Source organism: Clarias gariepinus, chromosome 13 (assembly GCF_024256425.1).
Source record: "Clarias gariepinus isolate MV-2021 ecotype Netherlands chromosome 13, CGAR_prim_01v2, whole genome shotgun sequence".
Lineage (NCBI taxonomy): Eukaryota > Metazoa > Chordata > Actinopteri > Siluriformes > Clariidae > Clarias > Clarias gariepinus.
Window position 1 is genome coordinate 11,024,561 of NC_071112.1, and position 23,397 is coordinate 11,047,957.

The 23,397-nt window shown below is 38.1% G+C and overlaps 1 protein-coding gene across 1 annotated transcript in view; it reads right to left on the reverse strand.

Annotated features, from left to right (window-relative positions):
• The window catches only part of LOC128535862 (hippocalcin-like protein 1), a 33,574-nt gene extending 10,481 nt beyond the window's left edge, over positions 1-23,093 (reverse strand). Inside the window, exon 1 of the mRNA XM_053509937.1 lies at positions 22,894-23,093. The gene's annotated coding sequence lies outside the window, so the exon portion shown is untranslated. The remainder of the gene's footprint in view (positions 1-22,893) is intronic.
• Positions 23,094-23,397: the final 304 nt, after the last annotated feature.

Consider the following 23,397-nt stretch of genomic DNA (forward strand, 5'->3'; position numbering starts at 1 on the left):
ATGTATATCTCTGAATATGCTAGCAATCAATAGAATGAAGATACACTCATCATATAGCTAGCTTGTTTTCATTAACATTCACACGCAAGAAATAAAATGATGTAGTATGGTATCGTATTAAAATAATCAATGACTGGGTCTTATCATACAATCCAAAGTTCTTTTCCCACCAAATAACTCCAATAACTGTCTGAATTGTTGTTACAGTGTTGCTATAGAGGAATAAATCATCTTCTTCTGACCAATCAGAATAGAGGATGCTGGAGCACCATGCTGTAAGAAATATCACACATCATTTTTTTTTTATATAATATTAAATCCCCCTCAAATCAATACATTAGGATATTCATGACTACCAGTACTATGGCAAACCAGCCTCTTCAGTGTGATTGATCAAATAAGGACCACATTCACATACTAGACTGGAGTTAGTTTTGGACAAGAAAACAATAAATACATTATAAGCAACACAATAAATCCTTTAAGCTGAAAACCCAATGGACATGCACATTCCAAAACTAGATGCTGTTTCAAATTAATATTCCAAGATCTTGCACATTATTCCCCAATAGTGAGAAAAATACCGACCAGCTGCCAAAGCCAAACTAGATGCACCTTCATGCACACACAAAACTTACAGTAAAATGACAGTAATCCCTTCCTTTAAACCTTCAGCTTCTCTTTTTCTGTTTATAGAACATTTGAATCCATGAGAGACTCTGACATATTTACCTGTTGAATTACCTGTTCTTATGGAGTTTTTTTAAATTACCATAATAGCCATTTAAACCAATGGCAAATGATGAATTAGAAAATTTGGTGCACTAGATATTTTGGCAACTAACAGACCAAAGACTGCAGTCACATCTGCCAGAGATTAAGCCGGAGCTCCTCCGGAGGATACTGATCCCCCATCTGGCGAAATGAGGAAGGAAATAATGGTGAATATTGATCAAAGGAAGAGATGTGTCCAGGGGAATGGCGTTAATTGCACAAAGCGCAGCTCCTTGCTGTCAAGAGCTCTTAAAACTGATGACACTAATATCACTGTGGAATAGCTCAGGGAGTAGCGACCCAAACCACAATTTATTCAGATCACTGTGCATGAAAAGACAGCCGAGTTACACATAAACCCTTCAGTCGCAGGTGGATTTATTCCAGTCATCACATTGTCATTATACTATAATGTATAGAAGAATTATGGCTACACGATATGACAATAAAAAAAAACATATTGAGTTTATTTAGACATATTTTGCAATTGTGATTTAAACGGCATGTAACTATTGAGTGTACCATTTAGTATTTAATCATAAAAAAGTGGGATTAATTTTGACAAACGACTATCTCTCTCATTCATTCTCTATATCGCTCATCTTGTATAGGGCTGCAGAAGGCCTGGAGCCCATTCCTGGGGAACTCTGTGCTCAAGGCAGGATACACCATGGGATATACCACCAGTCGATTGCAGGGCACAAGCATGCACATACTCACTCACACTATAGACAATTTGGAAATGCCAATTAGCCTAATCTGCATAGAGAAAGAACCCGAAGTACCCGGAAGAAAACAAGCACAGAGAGAACCTACGAAAACTCCACACACTCCGGGACTTGAACCCAAAAGGTGCAAGGGCGCAGCGCTAACCGCTACAGCACCGTGCCACCAAGCTCTATCTGAATTACATTATCTTTCATGACGGCTGAAAATATTCATGTGGCAAATTGGTAATAGGGAAACAAATCAGAATATAGGGTGCTGGAAGAAAATAATTTAATGCATAAAGATGCACTTTATAATGCACTTTATGGCTGCATCATCACACCCTTGAAATTGATCTGATTAAATCATGAAGTCCCCAGAAAGCCACACTGCCACTGCACAACAATCTGTGTTAATATCAGCAAAGAAAACCTTACTGCTATTCTTTCTGATCCTGTTCCCATCACAAACCCACTGATAGAAAAACAACAGGATGTGAAGAAAAAAATCCCCATTCCAAATATCCTGTGAGTTTATGGGTAACAATAGACTATACCTCTTCCGGCTGTTGACCTACCTTAAATCACTGACTCCTTCAGGGAAGGAAGGGGTTACTGAAGAGCAATCACAATACCTTAAACAGGATGTTGACAGAAATATTTCCATATGCACAATCTCAGACTCGAGGAGAAAGTAAAATCAAATATTATTTATTTATAAGAATGCAGTTAATTTACAAAGCAGTAGTACAGTGCAATGTACAGTACATTACTATCCCTCTACATAAGAATTATAAGCAGAGCTAATGCGCAAGTAAAATCTCAAAGAAGTGATGGGGTGTGAAGTTTTCTCTGAGTGGGTTTCTTCAGCTCTAAATATGCAGTTATTAAATGCTACTATAGCACAATGCGCGAAGCTCTAGGGACTGCAGATAAACCTTCCACTCCCACAAGTCTGACAGTGTGAAAAATTTTTGTGTTTCAGTGGAGGTGTGGGAGGTTAGAAAATGCTACACTAGTGGATACAGCATGGCTGAATTCTGGGCTGTACAGTATAAATCACTAGGGATGGGACGATATGCTTTTGTCTCGATACGATTGGAAACACAATATGTTGCTCATGATTTGATACACACACAATACAATTTAAAGTTCAATAACCACAATGTGTGACTACAGAATACTTGTCCTTATTCCCTTTTCCCCTTTTTTTCTGCAAAGGTTTGATCATGTAAACAAAAAACAACAATACATGCAGCAATGTGCAAATAAAATTTCATAAACCACAAAAAATTTTTTTTATTAAAGTCTAATAAAATTTGTATCTTTACCTAACAACTTCATAAAGTTTAATTAATTGGCCTGCATCAAGAAAAAAATAAGATTTTAAATGACTTAGAGCTGGGTTAAGAAATTGTTAATACATTAATAAAACGGATAGTGCAGAAATGTGTTTGGGAAAAAAAAGAGGGGATTTAAACACTTGGTGAAGTTGCATCATGAGAACCGTCGGCAGTAGAAATCATAGCTATGTTTAATGAAGGTAGGAACATTTCCACATGTGAAATGTGACCAAAAACTCACAGAACTGTACTAATGTTTCAATTTGCTAAGGACCATAAAGATTGGACTCTGAAGCAAGGCATAAAGGTCATGTGATCTGGTAAGTCTAGATTTGCCCGATTACATTAGGGTAATATGCATCATGGCAAGTGCATGTGCATCAGGGAAAGTAGGTGTTACTAACTGCATTATTAACCAACAAGTCCCCCTGATTCTGCAATTGAATACTGAAGTACCAACAGCGCTAACAAAAAAACAGGCAGAGAGAATTTTGTTTTTTATTTTACTATAAAGCCCTGGTGGACACTAACTGGCCACTTTATTAGGTACACCTTGCTAGAACTGGATCGACCCTCTTGCCTTCAGAACTGCCTTAAATTTTAAACTAATTCTTATATTCAAGAAACCAGTTTGAGATGATTTTAACTTTGTGACATGCATGTTATCCTGTCGGAAGCAGCAATCAGATGATGGGTACACTGTGGTCATAAAGGTATGGACACTGTCTGCAACATAACCAGGTACTGAGGGGCCCAAAAGTGTGCTAAGTAAATATTTCACACACAATTACATCACCAGCAGCCTGAACTGCAGAATGGATCAGTGCTTTTATGTTGTTTACAACACATTTTGACCCTGCAATCCAAATGTTGCAGCAGAAACAGTAACGCATCAGACCAGGCAAGATTTTTACAATCTACAATTCGCCAGTTTTGGTGAGCCCATACAAATTGCAGCCTCAGTTTACCTTTCTTGACTGAGAGGAGTGGTACTCAGTGTGGTCTTGTGTTGCTGTAGCCAATCTGCCACAGGGTTCGCCATGTGTGTTTAGAGATGATCTATGGCATACCTTAGTAATAAGATGTTGTTTGAGTTACTATTGCCATTTTATCAACTTGAACCAATCTAGCATTTCTCCTCTGACATCTGGCATCAACAAGGCATTTTGCCAAGAGAACTGCCACTTACTGGATATTTTCTCTTTTTAGTTATACATGAAAATCCCAGAAGATCAGCAGTTTCGGAAATATTCAGACCAGCCTGTCTGGCTGACCATGTCTACATGCCCTAAATGTATTGGTCTGTATGTATGACCGGCAAATGTATGTCAATAAATTTGCACTACAAAGCAGTGAATAAGGTTGTCAGCCTTCTTAATAAAGACAATAATCCTCCCTTCTTTTACACAGCCCACAGTCCAGGCCCAAAAATCACAGATCAAAGATCACATGTGTATCACCAAAAATACACATCTTTCATTTTTCAGTTCCTTTATGTAGCAGGGCTCATATAAATGTATTGATTGTAGATAGATTCTTTTTGCTGTGTTATTTACCTTGAAATTTGAATAAAACCTCCACAAGAATTTCTTTGCCAAGATGTTTACTCACGTCTGGCTCATCCTTATCTCATTTTATAATTTCTGGATTTCTCTTTTTTTTTGTCTGTAATAACTCAGTGGCATCTTCATTGTGGCAGTGAACTTCTTCCCACACACAGGCTGTTACACCACGCGGGAGGAACCCAAGCAGTCAGCGCTTCTCTCCCGCTCAGCCTCTCGGCTCTTATCCCACCACGTGTGACCTTCATTGGAAAGACACTGACTGTGTAGAGGTGTTTTTTTTTAAGGTGAGTGCTGTGTGTGATTTTTTTTTTTTATCTGGCATGTTTGACACCTTAAAGTATTACAAAAGACTGTGAAAGGAGCCCACGTACACACGATCACTAGCCACCTTTTTCCCCCTCACAACTCTCGCTGCTCAGAAATAGCCTCGATTGAGCTGCAGAAACTGAGCTGTAGTAAAAAGACAATTGCATCATAGGGCATTAAATGGGTGGTTTGTTTTAATTTGGCCTGAAATGTTTAATCATATTATTATATCATAAAACACGGGGGAATTACATGGAGCTTTTGATGAACTGTGTGCTGTATCAACCTGAATAGCAACCATTCATCAACACTGTTACAAGAACTTGATGCTATCAGCCATATGTTCACATCAAACAACAATAGCTTCAACCGCCCCACCCCCTTCCCCCGTCCTCTTTAGCAATTTCTTTCACACCATCTGGTCCCAGAGAGAGAGAAAGAGTGAGAATGGGCTAAAGAGAGAGAATAAGCTCCACTCAGTCGACGCTCTCATCACTAATGCATGTCCTCAGGTATTCACTCAACCAGGTCAACCCACAATGAAGAGATAGTAACCTGACCAGGCCTCGGGACTACCCCTGGCGTGGATATTAACAAGACACACACACACACACACACACACACACACACACACACAATGAATTAATGTGAACAACAGGGTAAAATTAATTTGAATGTTGATAAATTACTGCTATACTCAGCATTAAGAGTATGACACATTTCAATAAAAAACAACAACAACAAAAAACAGAGGTTAAAAAAGGAGACGGAAAATCAAAGGGTTTTTATTGGCATGAGTTTTGCACTTTTCAATTCCCACCACACTTCCTCTTATCTTGTAAAAAAATGTGGGCCAAACAGCATTGTGGAACTCACTGTTAAACTAGGGTTATAAAACGTATTCAGGGATGTAAAACTTATTAAGATGAACAAAATCACTTCCGAAGATAAACAAAATCATCTGCAACAAATAACAGGACACAAACTTGACAGGTTGGAGACAGTGAGAGACAACAGATCACTGAACAAACTCCTGTCAATCATAGAAAATCTATTCCTCCCACTACATGATCCTATACAGAGGCAGCGGAGTTCATTCTCCAACAGACTGATCCAGCTTTGCTGTCACAAAGAACGATTCAGGAAATCGTTCCTACTGTTCACCATTGCACCGTACAACAACTCATCGCTATGTAACAGTATGACTTTAGCAACATACACATACATACACTGACATTTGCACATTTTTATCTCTTTTTCTTATTTTGAAACGCCAATTTGCACTCTTTTTTTTATGTTGCATCTGCAATACTGTGCTAATATATTTAAATTACAATTACATTCTGCCCCCCACCTATCTATCTATCTATCTATCTATCTATCTATCTATCTATCTATCTATCTATCTATCTATTTAAGTGTTTTTAACATATAACAACACAAAGGCAGAAAAAAATCTGAAAAAGAAATACTGCACCTGGTCCTGTTTTCATCTAAAAAGCAACACAGCTGTGATGTGCAAGACAGAGGTGTGTATAGTGACTAAAATAACCTCAATGCAGACGGGAGTGGGCAGCCAGATATGACGCTCAAGGGACAAAAGATAGATCACTCCATGGCTAAATGTATGTGGACATCCCTCCTAAATATTAACCTCACCCATTGCTAGAAAGTACGGGAATTCAAGCACACTGCCAAGCCAAAAAACTGTCAGTACTGGATTATACTGGACAGTTCAGTGACTTCTTTATTTTGACTTTTCTGTCACTTCCTGTCTTCCTTTGCCACAAATCGGTTCATGAAATTTCTGACTAGATCTGTGCAGGTCAACTGTAATTTGCATATTTGAGTGCAGGATCATGGTTGCCACTGTGGCCTCACAGCTCCTGGGTCGAGGATTTGAGTCCCACCTTTGGGTCTATGTGCAGAGTTTGCATGCCCCCCCGTGATTGGGTTTCCTGCAGGTACCCACAACCCACTGTTGGTCTACTGGTGGGACCAAAGATAGGTTGGCCCAACATTGGTTCAGTGGATAATGGCAAACTGGTTGAAAATTGAAAATCAAATCATATTTCTTTATCTTTGTCCAGCAGGCTCTCTTAATGATGCCATCACACCAGGAGCTCATATGAGGGCTGCCAATCTAGTACATAAATAACTTTAAAAAAAAATACCATATCTCTAAATCAGTGGACCCTAGCTAACACCCCAATTCTTTTAATAAATTTTCTTATGTTTTCTAAAATGATGAATGTTAAATTCATTGGACTTTGTGCTCAACTGTGAACCCTAGACTCACAGTTCTCCAAAGATGCTGTAATGTTGGTGAAAAAGATGATAAAGAACAGCTGAGCTGCAGTGATCAAGCTGATGGTGAAAGTACCGTGGTAAATGATGATGAGGAAGATGCAGAGCCACCTGATATAAAGGACAGTCAAAGGCAATGGGTACTTTGTTTGTACCTTGCTTAGAGAAAAAGTGGTTGTACTAGGTGTTTATTTTGTAGCTTATCATCATAATGGTTACATATATTTTCTTAGTTTTTAATAATTCTAGTACCAATAAAATTAATAAATACATTTCTGGAGATATAATGTGTTCCCATATTATTGCCAATGATGAAAAGAGTGTAATTTAATTTCCAATTTCCAACCTTGCCATTATCTACTGAACCAACGTTGGGCCAACCTATCTTTGGCCCCACCAATGAGCCAACATTGGGCCAATGGACAAAATGACATTGGGCCAAGCACTGATGCACTGCCATTGGCCCAGCGTTGACCCTTTAGCAGTGTGCTATCTGGGATTGTGAGTGCGCGCATATGCAACCTGCAAAATATTCATGAAGATCTTCTCAGAGTGCTCCTAACTTTGATTAAAAGCTTTTAACTATGAGTCCTAGTTTCAAAGTGATTTAGGACCAAATCTCAAAAAGTGTTTCCCCTGTGCTCAACATCTTTTTCTGTGCGCGCTCGACTCTGCCCAGGCCTGGACTGACCATAGGGCATATCGGGCAATTCCCGGTAAGCCGATGCACATTTTTGGGCCGAGGCTGTCAGTCATAATTTATATTTTTTAAAAAGTTTATAAGGCCAATTTATTTATTACAGCAACGGTAGAGTATCTGAGACACAAATCGTGGCCCATTGGTTGACTGTCTTAAAGGACATTGAGCTAGACCAATGAAATTTCAAGCCATGCCCTGCCTCCCTCCTGGCCAGCCCTTATCTCCCCGTGACAAAATCTGCTATTTAGAGTTGGCAGAGTGAAAGGAAGGGACATTTATTTAGGGAGGACAGAGGGCTTTTTTTGTGATGTGTGTGTGTGTGTGTGTGTCACTCGTGCATTTGAGTGTTTGTCAAGGATTTGTAGGCTAAAACTGTGCAAATGCTCAAATTATTGCAGTCAGACTTAAAAACATTTAATAGTAGACCATAAGTTTTGTGCAGAACTTCATCCTTGGAGGTCACTCACGTGTGTGTGTGTGTGTGTGTGTGAGAGAGAGACAGAGGGAGAGAGAGAAAGAGAGAGAGAGAGAGAGAGAGAGAGAGAGAGAGAGGGAGAATTGCTAATAAAAGACTGTATAATAACAATAATAATAATTAAAAATAATTTTTTATCAAGGTTTTTCGCTTCCATGCAAGTTACTGTGGTTTAATGTTTGAAACAAAACAGTGAGCGCATATATCCTTTGATGTGTCATATGCCTCAGCATATTGTTTAAATAATCATGGTGGGCCGCTATGGCCAAAAATGCCAGGGCCGTTTTTTGGTCCCAGTCCAGCCCTGACTCTGCCTGTATGCTCGCTTTACAGAATCAAAAGAAACTTTTTAGAAATTAAAATTATTTTATTTTATATATTTATATATAAATGATAGGAAGCGTTGTAAATAAAGTTTTATTTATTTACAATATTATAAACAAACGTTATAGTATTTACTATAATAAGTATTAGTATATACCACTTTCGTTTGTCCATTGTGTGTTTTTATTCACTTATCTACTTTTCCATATAGCTCATTGTTAAACTACGTTGACTAAAATTCATATGGGACAACTCGGTCGTTTTACTTATAAACCTTTATTTACAGCGCTTCCGTTATGCGGTCGATAGTGCGAGCTGTTAGAGAAGAAACAGCCAATTAGACGTAGTTTGTGAAAGTCTGTGAGTGGCTAATTTTGTGTTTAGTTTAAGCTTAAGTTAAAGGGGTTATCCAGACCCATTTTTCATTAAATGTTAATATGATCTTTAGGGTCGTAATGAAAAGTTTGTAATATATTTAATTAAAAATTCTCAATGATTGTGTAAAAAAAAACACTACTTTTAACTGGTAAAAACTAGCTCTGTTCTCAGCAACCTATTTCAGTGCATGTTCCTTTAAATACTTATGATCTCTGCTGAGCCCGCCCCCCAGTTCTGTGGGGCGTGTCTTCACAACACACGTGGGGTATAGCCACGGGAGTGTAGTCCAGTGCGGGCAATGCTTTGGACTGCATTACCCACAAATCATTGCCCACAACGCAGTGCATTTCAGTCCAAACTGATAAACGCTGGAATATCGAGCCTGAGCCTGTTTTCTTAAGTAGTTTTTGGTTTGATTTAGGTACGGAACCTACGCTGAAGTTTGTAATATCGCCTGACATTTTTCAGGAGCAGCTTTGTAGCAAAACCTGCTTTATATTGACCCGCGTTTATAAAGCAGTCTGGTAAAAAATTATTAGTACAAACATGAACGCATTTAGGTAAATCGGCGGGGACGTTAGCTTTAAAAACAAAATTCAGCCACTGCGTCCTCAGCGGCTCAGATGTCGGTAGTAAATGACGACTGCTGTGTTTGCTATTACACCCAACAACTGTACACAACACTCGCTTAGGCGGCATTTTGCTCCAGTGGCGAAAAACAATGGCCGACAGCTTCTCCTCACTCGGGGCGGGTCTTTGCTAAAACACCAGTGTCAATCAACTATAGTAGGAGTGGCCTCTGTCGGTGTGGCATCACATTGCCAGGCATTTGCGATTGGCCTGATTTCAGAAGGGGCATCTTATTTTAATAAATGAAAAGAAAATCACTGGGCGGCTCTTTATCATCGTAGAGTGGTTGTGTACGCACTCTCCTAACCCACGGTTCAGTCCAAACAGCTTAAAAAAGTGCATGTAGGCCCGTATGACCCCTTTAAGTTTTGTAAAGCTGGACCAAGTTGAGCGAGCGTACAGACAGAGTCGAGCACGCACAGAAATGTGTTGCATGCGCGCGCAGACAGAGTCAAGTGCGCACCGCAAAAGGATGATGCGCGCACGCGCGGAAAACACTTAGAACGTGCAGAGGAGACACGGCACGCGCATAGAGTGCTTTGTCTACTCTCAAAATGTCAAAACTGTGCGCTCAGGAATGTGGCATAAATATAACCCTATATGAGCAAGGAAAAAAGGGATGCACAGCTTGACCTGGGTTTAGTTGATCCTTGTTAATAAAATTTACTTTCTGCTTTCATTCCCCGTTCTGCTTGTCTTTACACACACATACACCACACTTGCAGTTAGAGTTATTGTTAGAGGCCCACTCAACCCAAAAAAATGTTATCAGTTGCTTTTGTTTACACTGTGCTTTCACTGCTGGCGCACAAACTCATATTTCTGTCATACTTTTGGAACAACTTGTGTATTCTTTTTATTGTTTTTATTTAATATATTTATTAGTAAATCCCTCTGAGTGAAGTGAGATGAAGTAGAAGAGTGGAGGAAAAGAGTAAAGTCAGCTTAAAGTTAGCTCACTGTCTGCTTAAGTGCACTCCTCCATTCTAGTTTTCAGTGTAGTGATAATAATGTAGTTGTAGTGCAGTATAGTGTAGGGTTTTGCGTTGGTGGTTCTGGAGCTTGATTTGGGCATGTTAGAGTGGATCAGGCGGGTCAGGTGCAGACATAAAAAATACTTAACTGGCACAAATCACTGCAAAGCTCTCTTAATCATCAGATAATCCTTTCCTTTGAAATAACTATTTTGCTTTTTTTACCCTCAGCATGTAGATCCATTTGCTTCATTTCATTTTTAAAAAAAAAATTCTTAAAATTTTAAGAAAAAAATGCCCTGCTCTATTCAATTTTTGTAATGCGAACATATTCATTAAAGTTGCATGGTTGGTTTATTCGTAGTAAAACGAATGATCTATGTACTATGATCTATGAAAGATTCTTGGAAAATGTCCACAATTCTACAAATTATTTTTAGAATTTCATCACTAGGAGCACAAAGAGTTTTGAATACAGCCCCAGGCCTACCCGTGATCCTGAACAGGATAAGTTGTATAGATAATGAGTGAGAGCGTGAGCGCCAGTGAGAGCGTGAGTGAAATGGAAGATTCTGAAAGCAATAGCAGCACTGTTTCAAAGTGATAGACCACAGATTCTTAGAGCATCTAAAGCTCTAAGGAAGTCACACTGGACACAATTGATTTGTACCATGCCCAGGAACGACAGCTCCCCTCTCCCCACTCCCTCGTGGCCCAGCATCTTTTTTGGTCTCTGTCCTCAGGTACACATGCGTATTTACACTTTTTGATAGAACAGGTGGCAGTATGCACCTACTTGGTTTGTGAGCCATTTTAATATTTTGAAACACTCTCATGTGTCTTCCTACTTTATCAGCCAGACGGCACTCATGATGTCGTGCAAACAGCAATGCACATCTGTGCTCAGGTACGACTGGCTTTGATCTGTGCCTAAGTACGCAGTATCATTCTTAAGACCACCTTTTCCACCAGGCAAGGTTCCTGAGCCTGGAACGATAGTATTCTTATTGATCAAGATGAACCAGACTTTAGGGTTAAGTGTTGTCAGAATTGATCCTGGGGCCCTAATGTGAAAACCCAAAATCTAGCTGATCTCCTACAGTAGTATAGCCCACCCCAAGCAGTACACTCAGATGAAACAGGCCTGATGTTAATGTTATATATCGATAATAGTAGAGGTTAAAATTTGTAGAAGTGATTATTATATTATTATTATTATTATCATCATCATCATCATCATCATAATAATAATAATAATAATAATAATAATAATAATAATAATAATTAAGTAAAACCTATATTTTAATTAATATTAATAATGAAGATGAAGAACATCTCCAAACCTCATACTTCACATTTTATACTTTAGACATTTTTAAAGCTCATAAACAATTTACATTTTTTTCTTTTTTTAGTTATAGCTTCTAGCTTAAATGTCACCTAAATGCATTTTTTTTATAAAGTGAAGTGTAGTACATGTTGAGAAAAAGGCTATATTCCTAAAGCAATGTAGATGTGGTACAGCAAGTAGTGCCACATGGACATGTGTAATATATGGTATAATATACACTTTCACTCACTCACTCATCTTCTATACTGCTTTATCCTGTATTCAGGGTTGCACTGACCTGGAGCCTATCCCAGGAGGGTACACCCTGGACAGGGTGCCAATCCTTCGCTGGGCACACACACACACATACACCCATTCACACACTACGGCCAATTTGGGAACGCCAATTAGCCGAATTTGCATATCTTTGGACTGTGGGAGGACCCGGAGGAAACCCTCCACGCATGGGGAGAACATGGAAACTCCATGCACTCAGAGATCAAACCCGGAATGATATACACTATACAGTATTGGCAAAAGTATTTGCTTGCCTGCCTTCACATGCATATGAACTTGAGAAACATCTAGTGTTAGGGTTTAATATGATGTTGGCCCACTCAGCTTTAACTCTTCAGGCTTTTCACAATTTTTAACCATGCTCCCAGAAGCACATTTGTGAGGTCAGACACTGATGTTGGATGAGAAGGCCTGGCTCGCCTTCTCATGAGACTATCAAGCCAGTAAAGTTCTACTACACTTGCTTTGTGAACTTCTGCGCAGTCATGTTGGAACTGGTGTCGGGTTGTTTTTCAGGAGTTCGGCTTGAGCCATTTTTTCTAGTGAAAGGAACTCTTAATGCTTCAGCATACCAATCCTTTTTTGGACAATTTCATGCTCCCAACTTTGTGGGAACAGTTCGGGGATTGCCTCTTCCTGTTCCAACTTGACTGCACACCAGTGCACAAAGCAAGGTCCATAAAGACAAGATTGGTGTGAAAGAACTTGCAACGGACCTCAAACGGATAGAACAGCTTTGCGATGAATTAGAGCGGAGACCGCGAGCCAGACCTTCTCGTCCAACATCTGACCTCACAAATGCGTTTCAGGAATGGTCAAAAATTCCTATAAACCTTGTGGAAAGTCTTCCCATAAGAGTTGAAGGCTCTTGAATGTAAAAACTGTATCTCCATCGTGTAAAAGTTGTATAGTTTAAGTGCTTTCGTTTAAACTGTTTGCTGATTTCGGGACAGTCGCGCTAGATCTGTTCACGAGCTACTTGCTAGCATCGCATTGCGCAATCACCTGATGAGCAATAATGATTAGTTAAATGGCGCTACTTTAAATTATCTTAAATTACACGGTGCAAATAACAGGAGAATATTACATTTAGTAATTGTTGTGGTTTTCAGCGAACGCAAATAACAGTATATTTGTGACTATTAGCTTTTTGCATTTCTACAGTTTTTTTATAGTCCACTACAAAGTTAACTTGTAATTTACTGTGGTTTTACTTATACATACATAGTTTTATTATACAAAATTACATTATTTTAGCTTTTTATATCTTATCAACTCAATATATCAGTGTATTTACTCTATATGTGGCTTTTGCATTTTTTAAAGTTTATTTTTATACATAAATAATACCCTGATTTATGTTTTTTTTTAATAGTTATAAGCAAAATATCAAATTTAAGAAGCGGTTAGGTTTTATCCGATTAATCGAAAACATAATCGCCCAACTAATCGATTATCAAAATAATCGTTAGTTGCAGCCCTAATATATATATATATATATATATATATATATATATATATATATATATATATATATATATATATAAATCCAGAAGTATCCAGAAACGGGTCCAAATGCACTGGAGCTGCACGTTGCCGACCCCTGATATAGAGCATATCTCTATTGCACATAAAATACAACATGACCTTTAACAAAAAAATGGGTGCTTTTTTTGTTTGTTTGTTTGTTAATTAACCCTGGAGTTTATTAGTAATTTATTAATACAACATGACCTTTAATAAATTGGTGTTTTTTTCTTTTAATTAACCCTGGAGTTTATTAAGAACAAACAGGTACAACCTGCAGAAATTACATAGAAGGTCAATAGCTAGGACATATAAACCTCAAGGGATTATGTACACCCCTGTCTATCGTACATTGCTAGCTGGCTGCACACAGTTTTTAGCCTGAATTGATTATGCAAGCCACCAAGTCTTTTAAGTAAATGCTTTCAGAATATTGGGCAAACCATAATAGGCATAATGGGTCAATAAAATCATTAACAATAACCATCAACACATCATGAACATGACTGTGCAAAATGCTGGGTTCCATACTAATTAATTTCTGCATTTTAAAACATTTTCCCATCTTTAAACTGATATTTTAAAAGTATTGCCCTAAGGAGATAAAGACCTTAACCATTAGATCTTGACCTGCATAGCTGATTAGATTACTGTGCATTGACTCTAATTACTGCTCACTAACCTTCCTTTTGGTGAGATTAAAAACATATTTTCAATGAATATGGTAATCCTTATTTTGTACGAATTAATTCCTAAAAAATACCCCTTCCCTGCCTAAAATATGTAACACAATGTAACAGTGCAATTGCTCTCGTTATGTTATGTTCATTCACAAAACATGAAATCAGTCATGAAAACAGCCTGACACATGGAGCTACTCGTAAGCTGATCAACACCTCAGAAAAATCCACCCACCATTTCCAGCACTGCCTGAAAATTCAACCATGTCTGATCCCTGTTTCCTGCCAGAGCTGCATGGAGAAGCTCCCTTTCTATAAATGACTGTACGGAAACCCTGACAGAGGAAGAGTGACAGCTTGTCTAAGCATGGAAGATTTCCTGTGTGAGGTGTGAAACTCTTGGGTGTATGTGTGTGTTTGCTTGCATGATATATAGCTTTGAATAATTCTTGAATATTAACTAATAAATTAAATGAAAATAATGTGGTCGGGTCACTTTTCTCTTATTGTCTTTCTGGATTCTGTGTTGTTCACTGAGCCAGAAGACATATGACCATATTAGACATGTAAGGCAATGCCACTATCTGTATTTGATCTGTTTTTGGCATAGCCTTAAAGTTGTTAAACATACAAACCCTATGACTACACCCATGGGAACACTGGTAAACATGGAAGAACCAAGATACAGAAATTCCAGTACTGTCAGCAGTGTGTGTGGTCCTGACTCTGACAGTTCCTTAACCTCAGCAATATTTCCAATACTTACAATTATAGATGTCTGTCATTCCAACTACATACTTCTAGTCTAGAAACCAGATAACCCATGTCAATCTCTCTGGCTTTTTTTAAAAACAAGAACAACAACTGAGGTCTGGGAAGCTCAGTGGTTAAGGCATTGGACTATAGTTCAAAAGATCCACCAATGCCAAGTTGGGCCCTTAAGCAAGGCCCTTAACCCTCAACTGCTCACATGTATAATGAAATACAAATGTAAGTTGCTCTGGATAAGTGCGTATGCTAAACGTAAACAAAAAAGAACTAAATCCATGTCTTAGTCATATCAGTTTATTTATTCATTCTCAATACTGTATTTGGTTACATCCCTAGTCTATAAGACCTTTGCTAATGAGTTATACAATTTTTATATCAACACACTCAAAGGAAACAAAAATGTTGCACTTGTGCGTCAGGCTGATAGAGAATACTGTTGCTGGCTCAGTGGGAATAAATGTCATTTCCCACACAGAGCAGGCCTGACACAGACTCTCCTTGTCCAGAAGTTCACTGTAGTGAACAGGCAGGAATGCTGCTTAATCATTAACAAACACACACACACACACACACACACACACACACACACAAACACAAACACACACACACACACACACACACACACACACACACACACACACACAGTTTCCTGCCTGTAACATTTCCCCATGATGTGAGCATTTTTCTTGACATTGACGTGAACATGAAGGACGTTATTTTAATCACCACAATTGTGAGTGGAACAGTCTGGAGCTTAACAGTTTCACTGAAGAATGGAGGAAAGAAAGTTTCATAAGCCAGATGAAAACACGTGATGTCATTTTTATCTGAGTCATTGCCATATTTGTGCTTTGAACTTGTATGATGTTGTGTGTCACTACAAAAACACATAGACATTGCACATGAACTTGTAAAAAAAAAAAGGAAGCTGCTATTGTGATTTTAATGTTTCACATATACTGATCAGCCAAGACATTAACATTAAAACCACCAAGAGTGTAGGCTTCTCTTGTGCCGCTGAGGCAGCTTTGTGGCTCCTCGAGACCGCTAGGCGTGTGCTCTGGTTTCTGGCACCATGAACATGACTTTTGTGGATCTGGCAGTGGATCTTTTGGGTACTATGGGTTGCTGGGTGGGACCTGGCTCATTTGTCCAGCACATCCCATGGGTGCTTAATCAGATTGTGATCTTGGACTCCTTGCTTGTGGTGTAGGCTGTAGGTTTTGAAGCCTTTTTTTTGCAGCTAGCATAAAATTTTTTCAGCAAGTTTTGCTGCATTTCTGTGGGATCAAGTTGGATGGGCTGGCCTTTGGTCTCCATAAGTGTAGATGAACTCTAACAAGAGGCTTCGGTTACTACTGCATTACTTTGTTATGGTGCACAAGGACAATAAACTTACCGTAATTGTATACATTTACATAAATTCTAATTGAAGTTTTTATAATAAGATGTGACAACAGTAAAATATCTGGCAAAAAATAAAAAGTTTGAAATAAAAAATTATATTGCAGACATTAATATGTTTCAGCTACAAACAATGCTTTTAAGCCTAACTGATGCTGAAAGATGTATTCTGTTGAGATGAAAAAATTTCACTGTCATTCAAAAGGGTCATTTATTGGCCTGCATCAAGCAAAGAAAAAAAACTAATGTGACTACTAAACTTCCTGGAATTGGGTTAACAACAGTCCAAGGCACCAAAGTTCAAGAAATGTAGTTGAAAACCAATCAAAAATGACAGTGAAGTTGACATCTATAAAATTGCATCCATGTTTAAAAGTGAAACTAAGTACACTTCCACACAATGTAAAATTAACTTATTGGACTGAGATAAAGCAGGTGTCTGGCCTTAAGGGTAAGAAGGGAAACACATGCATAGTGGCCATTGTACAAGCCTATGGAGGAAATGTGTTATGTGACGCTGGTTCGGTTGGTCCAGTTTAGGCTGAGCAATGTTATAAAGGAAGTCAGCTGATGACTGACTGATCAGGACTTTTTCTTCATTGATGGCATCCTGGACAACGTGGCCAAGAGTGATTCTGGAAGACCATGAATGGAGCACCAGAGAGTTCTGCTTAGAGTCCTGCTAAAGTCTTTGGGATGTTTTGGAGAGGATTTTTTGGATTGGTTCCACTCTCCCATCATTAATGCAAGATCTCTGCAAAAATGTATGCAACTGGGCATAATGTGCAACAATGTGGGCATAAACCATTCTAAAGACAGTCAAGCAAAAATAATTATGCAACTTTTTCTGGTTAGCCAGTATATCATCAGTTATATTTCGGCAGGTCTACTTTTAAATCTTTTGATATACATAGATTTCAAGGCATTTGGAGTCTTTTCATAGACACTTTTGATCTGAATAATAATGACGAATTAATTTGTTCTACTGTTGAATTTGCTTTGACACCTTTGTTTAAATTATTGGTGATGTCCAGCTTGACTCTGTGTCTACTGTGACCTATTTTGCTCTGCTTGTCTGATAGAAAAGCTCACTGATCTTGTTAGTCTCCCAGGATATTATTCAGTTATTATAATCTGTGCTCATAAGACATTTTCTTTCTTTCTGTCTCTCTGAAATTTATATTAACTTGTCCTTGGGGCAAAATGCTTGTACAACAACTCATCTTGAGTCTTGTGTGCTACAACAAGTGGACAAAATATATATAGTATAAATATATAGTCCATTCACGTAAGTGGTATATAATTGTCCTGAATTAAGCAAGACAACACAAAGACAAGACTTACACTTGATTCATCCTAAAGCATTGCTGAGACTTGACATTTGCAGTAACAAATCAAAAATGTTCCATATAACCAATAAGACTCAAGAATTCAATAGTATAGTGGAATAAAACATTAACAGGGAAATTTTCTAGAACAGCATGGTTAGTGGCACTTTAAATCCCCTCCATTTCACATTGCAAATGTAATGTGCAATGGTTTTTTCAACAGCAATGAAGCGAGTATTCTCAGGCATAGTCTGAATGTTTTGAGATAAGCAAATCATATGCCAAAATAATTAACCAACTACACTTGCCTCATGTAGCAGTATGCCATTGATTAGTACTGGTTTGATGTAGGATTAAAGCTAAAGGGAAGAGAAATTGTGTTGGGATTTCATGCTTTAGAAATTCAATCGCATTAAGAAGATGTGACTGGCATCAGCGCCTAATGAAAACTCTCAAGACGTTAAAAGGTTATTGCACATCTGTTCATTCAAAGACCTCTCTCTCTCTCTCTCCATCTTGCCTACCCATTATCCCCAATACATCCCTTCACATTACATGTGAGCTGGAACTTAACTTACCGTTTTGAGAAAAAATTAAATTGTAGGAGAAAATCTATACTCATGGACAAAAGAAATGTTGCATTGTAAAAAATTAAAAGGTTCACCCAATATGTATAAAAAGTAAGGAAAAAAATGTCTGATTACGCATTTTGCGCATCATGCCCAGTTTAGACAATGCTAGCAGAAAGACAGCCATCGAAATGATTCAACTTGGTGCAATGCAAGCAGGTGTCACCGGTCCGGTTTGGAGTTGCCAGGAATACCATTTCTAGGCTATGGAACAGATTTTGAACAGCTGGTTTAACGGCTGATAGCCCTAGGTCTTGAAGGCCAAGAGTGACAAAGCCAAGGCAAACTAATTCGATGGCATCTATTTTAGAAATTGTAAAGAAACTGCTGCCACTACTGCTGCTGCTGGTATTCCAGGATTACACATGATAAGTCATCAACTATGTTTAGCTGATGCTGAACGTGCGAGGAGACTCTATCATGAGCTAATGTTGACTTTACGCCATTTTCAAAGTAATTTGAATTTTTTATTTCTGGTGCTGATGGACACAGATTTTTGTATAAAAATCAAACTTCATTATTTATTTGACATAAATAAATTCATATGTGCACCATTTATTTTGTCCAAGGGTATATGAAAAAATGTTAGAAGACAAACCAGGACAAATGTTACATTTAAGTTCCATGAAAAGCAAGTTTCTTTGTCATTTTTTACAATTCCATTTCTCTCTCTCTCGCAATTCCTCATCCCTCTGCCGGCTCCTTAATGCTGCTCATTTACTGCTACTGAAACTTGCACATATATTGACAGTTAATTCCAGGTCACAGAAACCCTTCATTCTGAAATCTGTCAGAAAGCTATGATTGCAGACTAACATGGAAAAGCACGTATTCATCCATATGCCCTCCTACAGGAAATTTAGTCATAATGTTGTATATCTAAAATCGGACTGAAGACATAATGGATCCTTTTTTATTGGATGCCACATTCATTTCTCCCATTACTGTCATAAAAAGTGATAAAGTGTTCCTCCCACCCTATCTCTAAAATACAGCAATAATAATAAAAGTACAAAATAGGAAATAAATGTAAAATGAAATGACTGCATCAAACATCTATTATACATAAAAAAGCATCTATGACCGCACCAAACATACATCTAAGATCCTGAAAAACATTCCAACGTTAGTTGATTCATTTTAATCAAAAGAAACATGATGTCTTTTATACCCAACTGTAGTATTTTCATGTCCCATTAAAATGAGGAAATAGTGTGTAAAATAAATAACATAAACAGGTGACAAAAACCATATAGTAAGTGGAAGGAACTGCTTACAGACTGAATCATACTACCTTATCTTATTGAGGAAGCATGTATAGCTGCCAGTGGAACTGGTTTCCTTGTGTATAGGGTTATATTATCTGCTCAGATTTAAGCACTTTTTAAAACCCAGTGCAGATGAACAATGACACAATGCATACTTCGAAAGCAACCCAATAGTTGTTTTAAGACAAAGAAATAGAATGGCCATTTTAATCATCTGACCTGAATCAAACTGAGCATGATTTTACTTCCTTGAAGACCAATGGCAAAATGCCCCAAGAACAAGCTAGATCTTTAGTCAGCTGCAAGAAAGGCAGAACAACACCCGGGCACAAACCCAGCTTCTGGTGATATCTACTGGGCTCCAGGCTTCAGGCAGTCATTGACTGCAAAGGATTTGCAACCAAACCTGAATATGTTTGTCATGATTATTTCATTGCATTATTTCAGAGCAAACATAGAGCACTTGAGCAGAAGCTACTTTATACAAAGCATCAGTCTTGTCAATAAGATAAGTAAGTTATGTAAGAACTACATTTATAACAGCCTAATTTTTTTTTTTACTTTAACTTTATATCCTTCTTTTATATTATTGTAAGGCTGCTAGGTGACAATGTGCATTGTTAAAAACACTACACATCTGCCTCTAAATAACATTGTCTTGTCAAGCTGTGTACTGTCCAGTTGCACTGTGTGCTGTCTTGCCTGTCGCTGTCTTTTGTAATCTTTTTTTGTTGTGCTGTCTGGTATTGCCTCCTTCCTTTCTTATATCTTATGTCTACTGGTACATGCCTACCTGTACGCCATTACCAATACTTAGCATACACTCTTGCACTCCAGTCAATTTGCACATTTTGACAATCACTATAGTTAATAAGCTCTGTGTAGTCTATTTATTTCTTCTTTATATGGACACTATTCTAGATTTAGAGCTGGACTTCTTTATTTGTTTTATGTTCTTTTTTATGTGTGTAAACCCAGCTCTGGAACTTGCCACTAAGCATTTCTCTTTTAATTCCATAAAATAGAGATAATATCCCTAAATTAAAGCTTAACATTTTAAAGCACTGCCTTGTTTTGTTTTTTTATTCTAATGTACTGTGTTAGACAATAAAAATGTCCAAATATTCTAGTGCCTGACTTTATAATTGTAAGGAGATTTTAAACTATAATCGCAATAACATTTTTTTTTTCTGAGACTGACTACAAAATTCCACTTGACTTTTACCCACTAATTTAACCACCAATACCAGATTATGCTACTTTTTATGAAGCCACATTGGAGAAATAGAAGTTTTGGGCCAGGTGTAGCTCAGTGGTTAAGGCATTGGATTACGGTTCGGAAGATCCCAGGTTCAAACCCCACAACCACCAAGTTGCCACTGTTGGGCCCTTGAGCAAGGCCCTTAACCCTCAACTGCTCAGATGTGTAATGAGATAAAAATGGAAGTTGCTCTGGATAAGAGCGTCTGCCTAATGCCTAAATGTAAATGTAAATTGCGGTTTAAGAGATAAAAAAAATATATATATAAAAATAATGTACAGAATAAAATAATATTACAATGGGATTGAGCTTAGATGGCAAAGTGGCTTTGTAGTTAGCCCTATTGCACCTGATTTCCACCTCAGGTCTGCGTGTATGGAGTGTGCATGTTCTCCCCGTGTTCGGTGGGTTTCCTCCAGGTGCTCTGGCTTCCTCGCACAGTCCAAAGACATGCAGATAACTGGTGTTCCAAAATTGTGCATAGTGTGTGAGTGTGTGTGTGCATGTGTGTGCCCTGCCATGGATTGGTCCAGGGTATACCGCACATAAGTCTCCTGAGATAAGACTCCAGACCTTAAGTCTCCTGAGATAAGACTCCAGACCCTGCACCACCCTGTATACAGGATAAATGGGTATAGATGATGAGTGAGTGAGTATACAGTACAGTGTATTCAAGGACTTGTCTTTATAATTGTAAAACTATCTTTGTATGAGACTGGTTATAAAATCATCAGACTTTACGTCAATTTATGGTAAGTGTTAGTGCTGAAGGTGTTTGTCTTTTATTTTTGGATTGTGATTTGTATTTCTGGGATGTTCGGTCACATGGGTGGCGCAGGTGGATATTTATCTAATTGTGTTTGCTGTCTGGGTAGTTGGGAGAGAGGGGGTGAGTAGTGAGAGCGCTCACTTTCTGTTGACCGTCTTAAGCCGTATGCTGTAATGTTCTTTTATATGTTACACTGTGTTATCAATTAAAGGGTGAATACAATGAACGGGAATGCATCACAGAGGAATTCCTTCTACTTAGCCTCTCAGCGGCTATAGGTTGTCGCTACAGTAAGTTTTTAGCCACTAATTTAACGAACAATACCAGAATTTATTAAATCATACATTTTCTTATTTATGCTTAAGAGGCTGGAGAAAAAGGGGATTTGGGAACCAACAAAAGGATGTACAAGCTAAAACGATAATAATAATAATAATAATAATAATGCGAGATAGATCTGGTGCAAAAAAGATGCACATCATCAAGGTCTATGCAATGCAATGTCTATATAACTGGTCATTTTCAATGTAAACAGTATACTATAATACTGTTGAGTAAAGAGGAACCAACAATCCAACATTAGGAAGCAGAGGAAACAAAAAAACAAAAAAACAAACAAACAAACAAACAAACAAAATGAAACACTGTAGACCATGAATAGACTTAGGTTGATTGTGGATTGGCATAATAGCTGATGAAAACACTCATGTCATACATGACAAGTAAATTATTTATTTATTTATCTAATAACAGATGGGGATCATTTCCCCAAACAGCGTCGTTTCACTGTTTACCTTCTCACTTTCACTGGAAGGAGAGACGCGTTTGACAGAGCGCATGGTAAATAATCAGTAATTACTTTGCAGGTTTATTTCTAAAGAAACACCTTTACACCCTGCTTTGCTGGTTTCCCATTAATGACGTTTTGTTTCTCAATAAGCACATTAAGGTTTTAATAAGGACTCAACTGATGAATATCTCACTAACACACAAGTGAAACCTGGAGAAAAGGATTTATCAGTAAGAGTCCCCCCCCTTTTTTTATTAAAAAAAAAAAAAAGCGACAAGAATTAGCGTGAAAGTAAGAAAGCTATATACTGTACAAACCGAGTAAAATGACATGTAATAAGTCGAGTGTCTACTCACCAGCTCCACTTCGGACAGTGACACCCCCTTTACAAACACAACGCAAGCCTATCTTTAACTACGACAGACGTGCAAGTCCTATACGAAAAGTCCAAAAAAGTGCAAAGCCATAAACGCGGGAAAAATAATTCGCAGCACTCTGAAGTTCTCGCACACGCGCAGGGCTGAGTATTAACGTCCGTACCGCTGGTCGCACAGCACTGCCTCCTGCAACGCACTAACCAAGTTTAAACGGACGCCACATGAGTAAGGGGCGGGGAATATGAGTCATGCATTCACCATCATCATGAACATCACTAGACACGACTTCATTTAAAATAATTAGAATAGTCTGATGAAGGGGGATCTCAGAGGGGGCTGTGGGTAACCTCCTCAAACAACAGATGGGTTCCCTGATTCCATTTATTCACAGCACATGAATTGCTATGGAAACTCATTTACAACTCAGTATCACTGTCTGCTATACATCATGGTATCTTTGGTATCATGTAATTTTTACATCTA